The sequence below is a fragment of the Phacochoerus africanus genome, chromosome 7 (genome assembly GCF_016906955.1).
Source record: "Phacochoerus africanus isolate WHEZ1 chromosome 7, ROS_Pafr_v1, whole genome shotgun sequence".
Taxonomy (NCBI): Eukaryota; Metazoa; Chordata; class Mammalia; order Artiodactyla; family Suidae; genus Phacochoerus; species Phacochoerus africanus.
In genome coordinates, this window is record NC_062550.1 from 70,998,947 (window position 1) to 71,011,424 (window position 12,478).

The window sequence follows — 12,478 nt, forward strand, 5'->3', positions numbered from 1 at the left end:
TGCTACTCTGGTGAGGGTTCGAGCCCTGGACCTAGAACTTCCACATGTGACAGGCCAGGCAAAAAACAAACAAACAAACAAACAAACAAAAAAACCACACCAAAAAACCAAAACACCAAAACCAAGGTCAGGAAAGTCAAAAACAGATTAAGAAACTGCAGGTTGACTATGGGAAAAGCATGGAGGTATCCCAGAAAACTAAATATAGACCTACCATACTACCCAGCAATACTACTCCTGGGCATATTTCCAGACAAAGCTTTCATTGAAAAAGATACATGTACTCCTATGTTCACTGCAGCACTATTCACAATAGCCAAGACATGGAAACAATCTAAATGTCCACCAACAGATCAATGAATTAAGAAGATGTACGTATACACAATGGAATATTACTCAGCCATAAAAAAGAACAAAATAATGCCATTGCATCAACATGGATGGAACTACAGACTCTCCTAAGTAAGTCAGAAAGAGAAAGACAAATACCATATGATACCACTTATATCTGGAATCTAATATATGACACAAATGAACCTACCTATGGAAAAGAAACAAGCTCATGGACTTGGAGAACAGACTTGTGGTTGCCAAGGGGGAGAGGGAGGGAGTGGGATGGACTGGGATTTTGGGGTTAGTAGATGCAAACCATTGCATTTGGAGTGAATAAGCAATGAGATCTGCTGTATAGCACAGGGAACTATATCTAGTCACTTATGATGGAACATGATGGAAAATAATGTAAGAAAAAGAATGTATATAAATGTGTAACTTGGTCACTTTGCTATACAGTAGAAATTGACAGAGCATTGTAAATCAATTATAACAGAAAAAATAAAAATCTTAAAAAAAAAAAGAAACTGTAGGTGGGAGAGGACTAAAGAGACCTTAAAACCACATACATTATAGGATCCTGTTTTGGATCCTAGACAAAAGGGACATTAGTGGGGAAATGGGCAAAATTCAAACCAGGCCTGTGGAGTAGTAAATAGTACCAAACCAGTATTAACTGGCTGGTTTTGGCAACTGTACTATGGTTATATAAGATATTAACATTAAGGAAAGCTTGGAGTTCCTGTCACAGCTCAGCAGAAATCAATCTGACTAGCATCCACGAGGACACAGGTTTGAGCCCTGGCCTTGCTCAGTGGGTTAAGGATCAGGTGTTGCCCTGAGCTCTGGTGTAGGTCACAGACTCAGCTCAGATCCCATGTTGCTATGGCTGTGGCACAGGCCAGCAGCTACTGCCCCAATGTGACCCCTAGCTTGGGAACTTCCATATGCTAAATGCAGCCCCTAAGAAGTCCAAAAAAAAAAAAAAAAAAAAAAAAAAACAGGAGTTCCCGTCATGGCACAGTGGTTAATGAATCCGACTAGGAACCATGAGGTTGCAGGTTCGGTCCCTGCCCTTGCTCAGTGGGTTAACGATCCGGCGTTGCCGTGAGCTGTGGTGTAGGTTGCAGACGCGGCTCGGATCCTGTGTTGCTGTGGCTGTGGTGTAGGCCGGTGGCTACAGCTCCGATTCGACCCCTAGCCTGGGAACCTCCATATGCCGCAGGAGCGGCCCAAAGAAATAGCAAAAAAAAAAAAAAGACAAAACAAAAACAAAAACAAAAACACCTTAGGGAAAACTTGGTGAAGGACATACAGAAATTCTCTTATATTTTTACAACTTTTCTATAAGTCTAATTAAAGAGATTTTTAAGTGAGATACTAAAAATAATGTTAATAAGCAATAAATCTAGGTGAAGGGCATAGGTTAATGACTGTACTTTTCTTGCAACTTTCTGGCATATATAAATTTTTTCAAAATAAGAAATTAGAGAAAAAAGAAAATAGACATTTTGCTAACTGTTTATTTCATAGTCATAGACAGTACACTTAAAAATCCACAAGCCCTTTATTCTAGCAACGAAATTACACACACACTATATCTAAGGAATGGAGATGATACGAAACATTAAAGAAATTTGCCCAAGATCAAATATCTGAGAAATTTTGAGCCCACTTTTTCTTTTTTTTTTTTGTCTTTTTAGGGCTGCACCCACAGCATATGTAAGTTCCCACACTAGGGGTCGAATCAGAGCTGCAACTGCCAGCTACAGCCACAGTCACACCAAATTCAAGCCGCATCTGTGACCTATACCACAGCTCACAGCAATGCCAGATCCTTCAACCCACTGAGCAAGACCAGGAATCAAACCCACGTCCTCATGGATAATAGTCGGATTCACTACCACTGAGCCATGATGGGAACTGGCATTGTTGTGGCTGTGGTGTCTGGCTGCTACAGCTGAGATTCAACCCCTAGTCTGGGAACCTTCATATGCTGCAGTTGAGGCCCTAAAAAGAAAAAAAAAAGAAATTCATTCAAACTAAAATGAATAAATTGCCTCCTGAGCCCCCTTTAAAACATTACTCATTTGATTGTCATTTAGAGCTGTGCCTAACAGACCATGCTGCCAAGTAATTTGAAGGATTTAATATTATCAATGACCTGCTAGATTCCCTAATTATTCTACACTTTTAACATTTCTGTCAAGTTCTCTCAGCTTGCAAAAAAAGAATAAAATTTTCTAGCTGCTGCCAATAACACAAAATTCTTGCTGCTACACAGTTGGGGAGTGCCTGCTGCTGCCTCCTACATGTGCCAGAAAATAAGGATGCTGTAATCAGCACTGAGCTGCAATTTGGCCGGCGAAGCAGGAGGCTAAACAGGCTGCTTCTGTGATTGGAGGGAGTAAAAGCCAACCACACCAGGAACACAGCAGGATGAGACTTGTAAAAATGACGGCTGTGAGCTTTCCTAAAAGTAATCTGAGTAACACTTCCTTTACTGACTAATATTGCTTCACAAATGACAAATGATACTTTTCAGTCTCAGAGATGAGATATAGTTAAGAAACGAAGAAGAAAAGCCTTACCCTACTTTATTAAATGAACACAATAATGACAATGTGGATTGATGAAGAGGGCAACTCAGGAGGCAATTTATTCATTTTAGTTAGAGTTTATAATTGTAAATCTTTAGTAATTTGCTGCATGAAGTTAAAATAAATGTAATTTATAAAAATTTGGTTCAGCCCAACCTATCAGATATAAATATACTATGTGCAACAAAGAATTATTGGAAAGATGCTATTATAGGAAGGACAAAGGAAAAGAGGTTTACTTCAAAACAACAACCATAAAAATAACGTCATCTTTTATTCTTCAATCTAGTCAGTTATTTGTGCTTAAGTGAGATTTAGTTTTAGGGAGGAAAACTGTAGGTCTGATTATGACTTTTCCTTAAATTCACATACTAAAAAAACAAAATCAATAAAAACCAATAAGCTGGACTTCAAAATAAAAAGCTTTTCTTCTGCAAAAGATATTTTACAAAAATTAAAAGGCAAACCGCAGACTGGGAGAAAATCTTTTCAAATACATATCCCAACAGACATATTTAAAATCCAAAGAACTCTTTCTTACCTGTTACTAAGAAGACAACTCAATTTAAAATTGGACAAAGGGGGAGTTCCTGTCATGGCTCAAGAGAAACGAATCTGACTAGCATCCATGAGAACGTAAATTTCATCCCTGGCCTCGCCCAATGGATTAAGGATCTGGCATTGCTGAGAGCTGTGGTGTAGGTCACAGAGGCAGCTCAGATCTGGCATTGTTGTGGCTGTGGTGTAGTCTGGCTGCTACAGCTGAGATTCAACCCCTAGTCTGGGAACCTTCATATGCTGCAGTTGAGGCCCTAAAAAGAAAAAATTTTTGGACAAAGGATTTCAACATTCATTCCACAAAAGAAGACATACAGGGGACTTCTTGTTGTGGCTCAGCAGTTAACGAACCCAACTAGCATCCATGAGGACCCGGGTTCGATCCCTGGCTTCGATCTGTGGGTTAAGGATCTGGCATTGCTATGACCTGTGGTGTAGGTTGCAGACGCGGCTCGGATCCCATGTGGCTGTGGCTGTGGTGTAGGCCGGCGGCTATAGCTCTGATTGGACCCCTAGCCTGGGAACCTCCATATGCCGCAAATGCGGCCCTAAAAAAGACCAAAAAAAAAAAAAAAAAGAAGACCCCCAACATACAAGTAGCCCATTAGTACATGGAGAGACGTACAACGTGCTGTCATTAGGAAACAGGCACACAACCACATAGGTATCAGTGCACACCCACCAAAAAGACGAACACTGAAGACAAGCCAGACCAGGCACTGATGAGGAGGTGGGGCTGCTCTCACTGCTGGTCAACTGGCAGCTGTAAGATGCACACCACCTTGGAAAACAATCTCTTTAAAATTTCAAGCATACACCAACCATTTGACCCAACCACTCTACTCCTACACACTCACTTTAGAAATGAAAGCATATGTCCACATCAAAAAAAAAAAAAAAAAAAACTATAGGGAGTTCCCGTCGTGGCTCAGTGGTTAATGAATCCGACTAGGAACCATGAAGTTGTGGGTTCGATCCCTGCCCTTGCTCAGCGGGTTAACGATCCAGCGTTGCTGTGAGCTGTGGCGAAGGTTGCAGACGCGGCTGGGATCCCGCGTTGCTGTGGCTCTAGTGCAGTCTGGCAGCTACAGTTCCGATTCGACCCCTGGCCTGGGAACCTCCATATGCCGTGGGAGCAGCCCAAGAAACGGCAAAAAGACAAAAAAAAAAAAAAAAACTATAGATGAATGTTCATAGCAGCTTTATTTGTAATAGGCAAAAACTGAAAACAACCCAAATGTCCACCAGCAGGCGAATGGAGAAACAAATGTTATGTGGTATTTTACTGCCCAGCAACAGAAAGGACAAAACTACTGATACACACAACGAAACTGAAGAGTGGCAATATCAACCTGCCACGTAGGTACAAAAAAGAACACGCTGCAGCACTATATTTGTATAAAATTCTAGAAGATACAAACTCACCAGTCGTGACAAGGAACCGCTCATTAGGTGTCTGAGGGTGAGGAGAAGATCTGGATTAGAGAAGGAACAAGGGAGAAGGTATGTTCTTTATCTTGACCACAGTGACAGTTTCAAACGTGTACACACACGTCACCAGTGCGTACAGTTTAAATGCAGTCTGATGTATGTCAATTATACCTCAATACAGCTATTTTTAAAACCCGTGTACAGGGAGTTCCTGCTCAGCTATAACAAACCTGACAAGTATCCATGAGGACATGGGTTCGATCCCTGGCCTTGCTCAGTGGGTTAAAGGATCCAACGTTGCCATGAGCTGTGGTATAGGTCGCAGACATGCTCAGATCTAGCATTGCTATGGCTGTGGTGTAGGCCAGCAGTGAGAGTTGCAAGTTGCGACTCGACCCCTAGCCTGGGAACCTCCACATGCTGCAGGTGAAGCCATAAAAAGACAAAAAAACAAAAGAAAAAGAAAGAAACTTTTTTTCCAAACAAGACATTTTTGAGAGTAACAGGGTATTAGGAATTATACACTCATGATGATAAACATAATCAGTAATTACAAGAGTGGTCATAAATCAGAGCAACAAGGATGGCGGAACAGGGAAGCTTCCCACACCCACATTTTACTTCTGTGATTTCCCAAAACCAACCCTGAATCGTTACTGCCTTCCAATTTCTGCACATATAAATAGACTTTAAATTCTGATTTTGTACCTAATAATCTATTACTGGCACACTGATGTTAATGTGGGTTTGTGCAGGCAATATTTTCACCAAGGTGCCTCTAACAGCCAAAGAGAGTGATTTCATAGAAAGGAGGGGGGCACAGCCCAAAGAGACCATCCACGGAATATTTCAGAACCTCAAGTTTTATCCTGAAAATTAATTTTGCAGTCTACATAATATTGTAACTGGCTCTATTTTAACAAAAACTGCACTGCTCTCGTAATAATATTCACAATATGAATAAATACAACCTTCCAGGAAGACATATTTAACTTGTGACTTTGCACAGGGATCTTCAAACTGCAGTCTATAGCCCAAATGTGACCCACTATTTCTCTACTACCGATGAGCTAAGAATCATTTTTCACTTTCAGAAGGTTAAAAAAATCATAAGAATACTATTTAGTGATATGCAAAAGTTGTATCAAATTCAATTTCAATGTCTATAAAGTCTTCTTGAAACAGCCACGTTCTCATTTACTGCTCATTCCTGTATGTATCACCTGTGGCTGCGTTAGCCCTAGAACAGCAAAGATGAGTAGCTGGCATAGAGACCACATAACCCACAAAGGAGAAAATATTTAGCATGTGGTTCTCTACAGAAGTGATCTGCTAACCCTTGGCACAGACCAAAAGAAAGAGTTAAAATCCCCATTTAGGAGTTCCCATCATGGCTCAGTGGAAACAAATCTGACTAGCATCCATGAGGACACAGATATGATCCCTGGCCTCACTTAGTGGGTTAAGGATCCAGCGTTGCTGTGGCTGTGATATGGGCTGGTGGCTATAGCTCCAACTCCCCCTCTAACCTGGGAACCTCCATATGCTGTGGGTGCGGCCCTAAAGACAAAAAAAAAAAAAAATCCCCATTTAGAGAAGCATGGGCGTGTGGTTGGAGTGGTTTCTAACATAACTTAACTTCATCTATAAAACAGGATAATGACACTTAATCCATAAATTGATCATTAAATTTTATCATTACCATGAGGATTATATGTGACTTAGCTCATAGTAAGCACTTAATAAATGCAACAATTGCTACCTACATCACAACTTTCTTTCTTTCTTTCTTTTTTTTTGGCCTTTTCTAGGGCCATACCCTCAGCATATGGAGGTTCCCAGGCTAGGGGTCTAATCGGAGTTGTAGCTGTCGGCCTACACCACAGCCACAGCAACATAGGATCCGAGCCTTGTCTGCGATCTACACCACAGCTCATGGCAACGCCGGATCCTTAACCCACTGAGTGAGGCCAGGGATTGAACCGCAACCTCATGGTTCCTAGTCAGATTCGTTAACCACTGAGCCACGACGGGAACTCCCATACATCACAACTTTTTTAATACTACAAATATATGACTTTGATCTTGTCTTCATTGAGAAGACTTTAATAATTCCATCATGATATTACCACATTTTTAATACTCCTTCATAGCCTTTCGAATGTTAGAAACTTAAACGAATTCTCTTTGTATTAAATCTTCAAAATTTTGAATTTTTACTGATAAGGAAACATTAACACGTTGTCACATTGCCGGGTGGAATACAGTTCCATTTAGTAAATAACTACTGTGTGCCAGAAACTACATTAAACACTTTACACAACATCTCATCTAATCCTCACAATAAACCTACAATCCCTTTTCACAGTGGTATCAAACTCAGAGATGAAACTATGTGTTCAGGGTCTGACAGCTATCAGCGAAAGAGCTAGAATTCAATCACAAGTCTCACTTCTACCTATCTCAGCACAACTGCACCTCTGAGCACAAATACTCAAATGGTAGCAAAGCCTGGAATTTCATTATTACAATATTTCATTAAGTTTGCCAAGAATCTTTTCAGTCAAAATGCCAGTTCATTGATAGTTTTAGGTAGCAGAATTTCCAAGCCAGCGAACGGATTTTGAGGAAGCCCTTGGGAGCAGTTGATCACAGTATAAGTAGTATTGCAAAAAGGTCATTGGATTTCATTGTGTCTGAATTGATTACGGTGTCAGGTGGTTGGGTCAATAGCTATTACTAAAGTAATCTTCTCTAAGTCAACTGACAAAGAGAGTCACCTCATCCAAATCCCAAATGTCAATATTGGAAGGCCGTATTTTCACATCCACTGAGACCCAAGAGCGCATTTGGCTGGAACAAAACATTGCTTCTGGGAAAAGGCACATAAAGACCAAATTAGAAATGCCAGAAAAGACTCCTTAGAAATCTACCCTTCCGCGTTGTTAACATTCTAGGCTCAGCTGTCTTCTACTTGAACGACTGCCACATTCTGGAACTAACTTAATTGAAGCTAGGGAATGAATATCCACTTCCCAAGAGGCCCGTTTAGTAGAGATAATCAGAGAGAAGGGAGAATTTTTGGGGAGAGAGAGACATTGAGAAAGGAAACTCTGCAACTGATTGGATGATTCATTTGACCCCAGAGGATACAGCAAGGAAACTGCTTTAGATGGAGCCCTGCCCATGCTGTATGTCCCACACAGCAAAAGCAAGCAGCACTCTCCTAAGCGCGCCAAACAGAAAGGTTATTTAAAATGTAAGACTCACAGAGTTCCCTGGTGGCTTAGCAGGTTAAGGACCTGGCACTGTCACTGCTGTGGCTCAGGTTCGATCCCTGGCCCAGGACATCCACCTGCCAAGGGCACAGCCAAAAAAAAAAAGTATGACTTAATCCAGAAATTAAAGAATCTGTTTACATTACTTAGAATCTAAGTCCATGCCACCTTTTGCTGGATTCTCCTTTCCTTAGGGGTTAGTTTCTCTCCAGGAATGCTACTTATTTCCCTTCTCTCTTGTGTAAAGCTGAAAGAGTATTCTTGGAGTTCCCATGTGGCTCAGCGGGTTAAGTATCCTGCATTGTCACTGCAGTGGCTCAGGTCATTGCTGTAGTGTGGGTTCAATCCCAGGCCTGGGAACTTCCACATTCTGCAGATGCGACCAAAAAAAAAAAAACAAAAAACAAAAAAAACCAAAACACAAACGAAAGAACAAAAAGAAAATACATTCTTTTGCCCAACAACACCAAATAAACATTTCCGCTCCCCTTCCTCTGTACTGATAAAATCAGTACGCATTTGTTACTTTGCCAAGATGTCTGATTTCTTCAGCAGCTTGCCCTAAACATATTTAGAATGTAATCCTATCAGGTGTTACCACTTATGTGCACAAACGGCACTCAGAATATCTGCAAGAGATACACTGATAATAAGTGAGAAGAAGAAGAGAGGGGACCAGAAGTCAAAGGCCTGGTTTTACTTCTGATGACATCATCTACTTGTCATGTAAGCTTGGCTGGATCACACACTTTCTAATCCTTAACTTCCCCACCTACAGAATGAAGATAATGACTCTGGCCCCGCTTTCTTAATAGCAGGAGATGACCTGTGTGAAAGCTCTGTGAATGCTGTAAAGGATGCACAAATGTAAGCAATTATTACTGATCATTTTATCCTGACAGATGTTCCCCTTTTTAAAAACAGCATACCAACTTCACTCAATCAAAACATCTCTACTTTGCCTCTGGCTTATGTGACATATCAAGTTGCCATAATAAAATTCTGCTATTTTTTTTAACAGGAAAACAAGTCACTCCTCTATTAAACTTGCTTCATTCTAAAACCTAAAAACAGGATTTTCTATTGTGGTGCAGTGGAAACGAATTTGACTAGGAACCATGAGGTTGCAGGTTTGATCCCTGGCCTCGCTCAGTGGGTTAAGAACCAGCATTGCCATGAGCTGTGGTGTAGGTCACAGACGTGGCTTGGATCCTGTGTGGCTATGGCTGTGGCTGTAGCCGGCAGCTACAACTCTGATTCGACCCCTAGCCTAGGAACTTCCATACGCTGCGGGTGCGGCCGAAAAAGCAATAACTAAATAAATAAAACCTAAAAAACAAAGGCAAAGTATATAAATTTATTGAAGTTTCTTCCAGCAAAGCTAAAAAACTTTTTCCTTTTCAGGAAGCTTGTCTGAAAAATAATTCTCATTTTCTTCTTTTTTTGCTTTTTAGGGCCACACCCTCGGCATATGGAGGTTCCCAGGCTAGAGGTTGAATTGGAGCTGTAGCAACACGGGATCCAAGCCTTGTCTGCGACTTACAACACAGTTCGCAGCAATGCCAAATCCTTAACCCTCTGAGCAGGTCCAGGGATTGAACCGTCCTCATGGATACTAGTCAGGTTCCTTAACCACTGAGCCACAACGGCAACTCCAAATCAACTATATTTTAATAAAAAATGTTTTAAAAACTTAATTTCTATACATTAGTTATTGTAGAAAAAAATTAAAACTTGAAGCCACTGTGGTTTATATTCTAAAAATGTATCTTGTCCACGATGAAAGTAGTTATCAGAATTTAGACTATCTTATTCCACCCTAAAACTCAAAGTCATCACATTTTAAGAGTGGGAAAGGAAAATTAAGAGATTATTTAATATTACAAAATATCTTTGGACGACAACTCCCCCACGAAATCCACCAACGAATGAAGTGACACGGAAACAACAAGAAAAGACATACTCTTCTCTGATTATCTTTTGGTACCTTTTGAAATTGGAGCCATATGCAATTAAAAAAGGTATTTTATTCACTTCAGTATAAATCATTGATGGAATCCTAAAAAGCCCTAATACTTCCCAGGAGAAAACTGAAGCCAAAGAAGTAGCCGAGCGGCTCTGCATCGCACTGCTGGACAGTGACAAAGCTGAGACTGGAGCTGGGGAACCCACAGAAGCTTCCAGCATTTTCCCCTCAGCACAGTGCCACGTGGTAAGACAGCAAGGGCTAAAGTATTACTAAATTCCCGTTCAGAACTGTTGTATTCCAGAGGTCCTGCTGGCTCACTCTACGATGTGACGATCACCATTAGTGTTGTCACAGAAGATCTAAGGCAAGGGGTCAGAGACAGCCATCCTCATTGTCAAGATTCCTAACAAGTACTGAGTGAGTGAATAAAGACAGCACATCCATCAGAATGTGGATCGGGCGTCTCTTCCCAGGCTTCAGTAGACTCAAGCTTTAACCAGGCCAAGAAAGTTCTGCAGTCCTTACCAACAGTAAGAATGTCTGATGAGGCAGCACAGATTCAGTAGTGCAAGGACCTTATTCCTAGTGAACTGACTCAGAGTAAATAAAGAAATCAGACTACAGGAAATTTTAGTTGAAAGACACCTTAACAATTCCACTGGGGAATTACTTGTGAACAGGGAATAATCAAGGCCCCTTCTAGTCCTCCAATCTTCAGACAAGGAGAAGCAAGGCAGCTTCAACTCCTCCTCCGAGTAATTCAAGCACACTTTTCCTCCTGGCAAGAAGAAATGTTAACATTTTCTTTCTGTGGGCACAAACGCAGGGAAAACAGCAGTTTGTGTGGGAAACCCTAAGAGAAGCCAGAAACGAAAACTATTCCCAAAAATGTCTGAGTCTGCTTGGAAAGGAAATTTATTATGGGGATTATTCTTTCCTTCCGAGGTCTCTATGTAGTTTTCTTTGTATTTGAAGAAATACATGAATGTTAGACATCACAAGGCTTTTACTACAGCTTTTGATATGTGACAAACATACTGTAGTCTTGCATTAGTTAATCTAAGTATTTTTAAGCATTGGGTAAGTCTGTTTGCCCACAATTAGTTCATCTGATGAAACATTTGAAAAAGAACAGGAGAGACATTGTACAACTATACATATAATAAATTCATTGGGTAATTAAGAAAAAAAAAAGAACAGGAGAGAGAATAACAAGCATGGTCAACACATAACCTCCAGCTATCACTACTGTTTGTATTTCTAAAGAAAAATCATGGTATTCAGATAAACCACAGATTAGGACTTTCTTAGCCAACTGTGGGTCACAAGGTCACGTTACACAGAGACTCAGCACATCTTCAATCCTCTACCAGGAACAAAAGGCCAGACAGGCTCAAGTTGCAGCACTAGCCAACCACTGTCATCTCCAGGGCAATCTACAATTTAAATGCCCGCTTCCGCCAAGGGCCAGAGAGTTGCCAGTACATTTCAAACTCCATCTCCAATTTCCACTAAATATTTCAGATACAGGAAAAAATGTTTGGAGTTTGCTTGTTAATGATTTTTCTACCGTGTTGACAATACATCTGCCTCTTGGGAACACTCATCAAAGAAGAAAAAAAAAGTCACAGGAAACTTGAAAGTCTGATGTTATCCTTCACACTGAAAGGTATTAATACCAAAAACTCTATTAATGTGTTACATCAAAAACATCATCAACACACAACCTGATGCCAAAAAAACAAGAAACATTCATCCCACTCCCTCTCGGCAACAACTGAGTTAACCAGTGACATGCGATAACTCACACATTCTCCTCTGAGGTCAATTTTAAAATTAAAGAGCTGGTTTGGGAAGAAAAAGAACAAACTTTATAATTATCCAGTGAAACTTCCAGACCAATAAATTAAAAACCATTTTGCCTCCTGGGGGCAATTTCAAAGTCAATTCCATTTTTTCTTTCCAAAAATCATGAGTCATATCAAACATATGGTAGCCGTGGAATTTGCAGCCTTAAATTCATTCCCTAAGATTCACTGAAGGCCCACAACTGAGTGAGCACCGTCTAAATTCAACGACGGCACTCAATTCTAACTTGATTTCCCCCAGCACTTCCAGATTTAGAGATTCTTCTTCTCCCAACCTGATAAAAAACCAGCAAACAGAGCAGCTCTCACCTAAGTAAAACCCGATAAAAGAGAAAGATGAGTGTCGTCCACCCACTGCCTCCAGGGCAGCAAGCTTTCGAGCGGTTCACCGCTGGTGACACGACTTCGGGCTGCCCCGGGCAGACGGCGGGCGCGGTCTGC

At 40.8% G+C, this 12,478-nt stretch overlaps 1 protein-coding gene across 1 annotated transcript in view; it reads right to left on the bottom strand.

The window, feature by feature from the left end:
* Positions 1 to 12,478, bottom strand: part of TULP3 (TUB like protein 3) — a 35,256-nt gene that overhangs the window by 22,323 nt on the left and 455 nt on the right. The gene's annotated exons all lie outside the window — the stretch shown is intronic.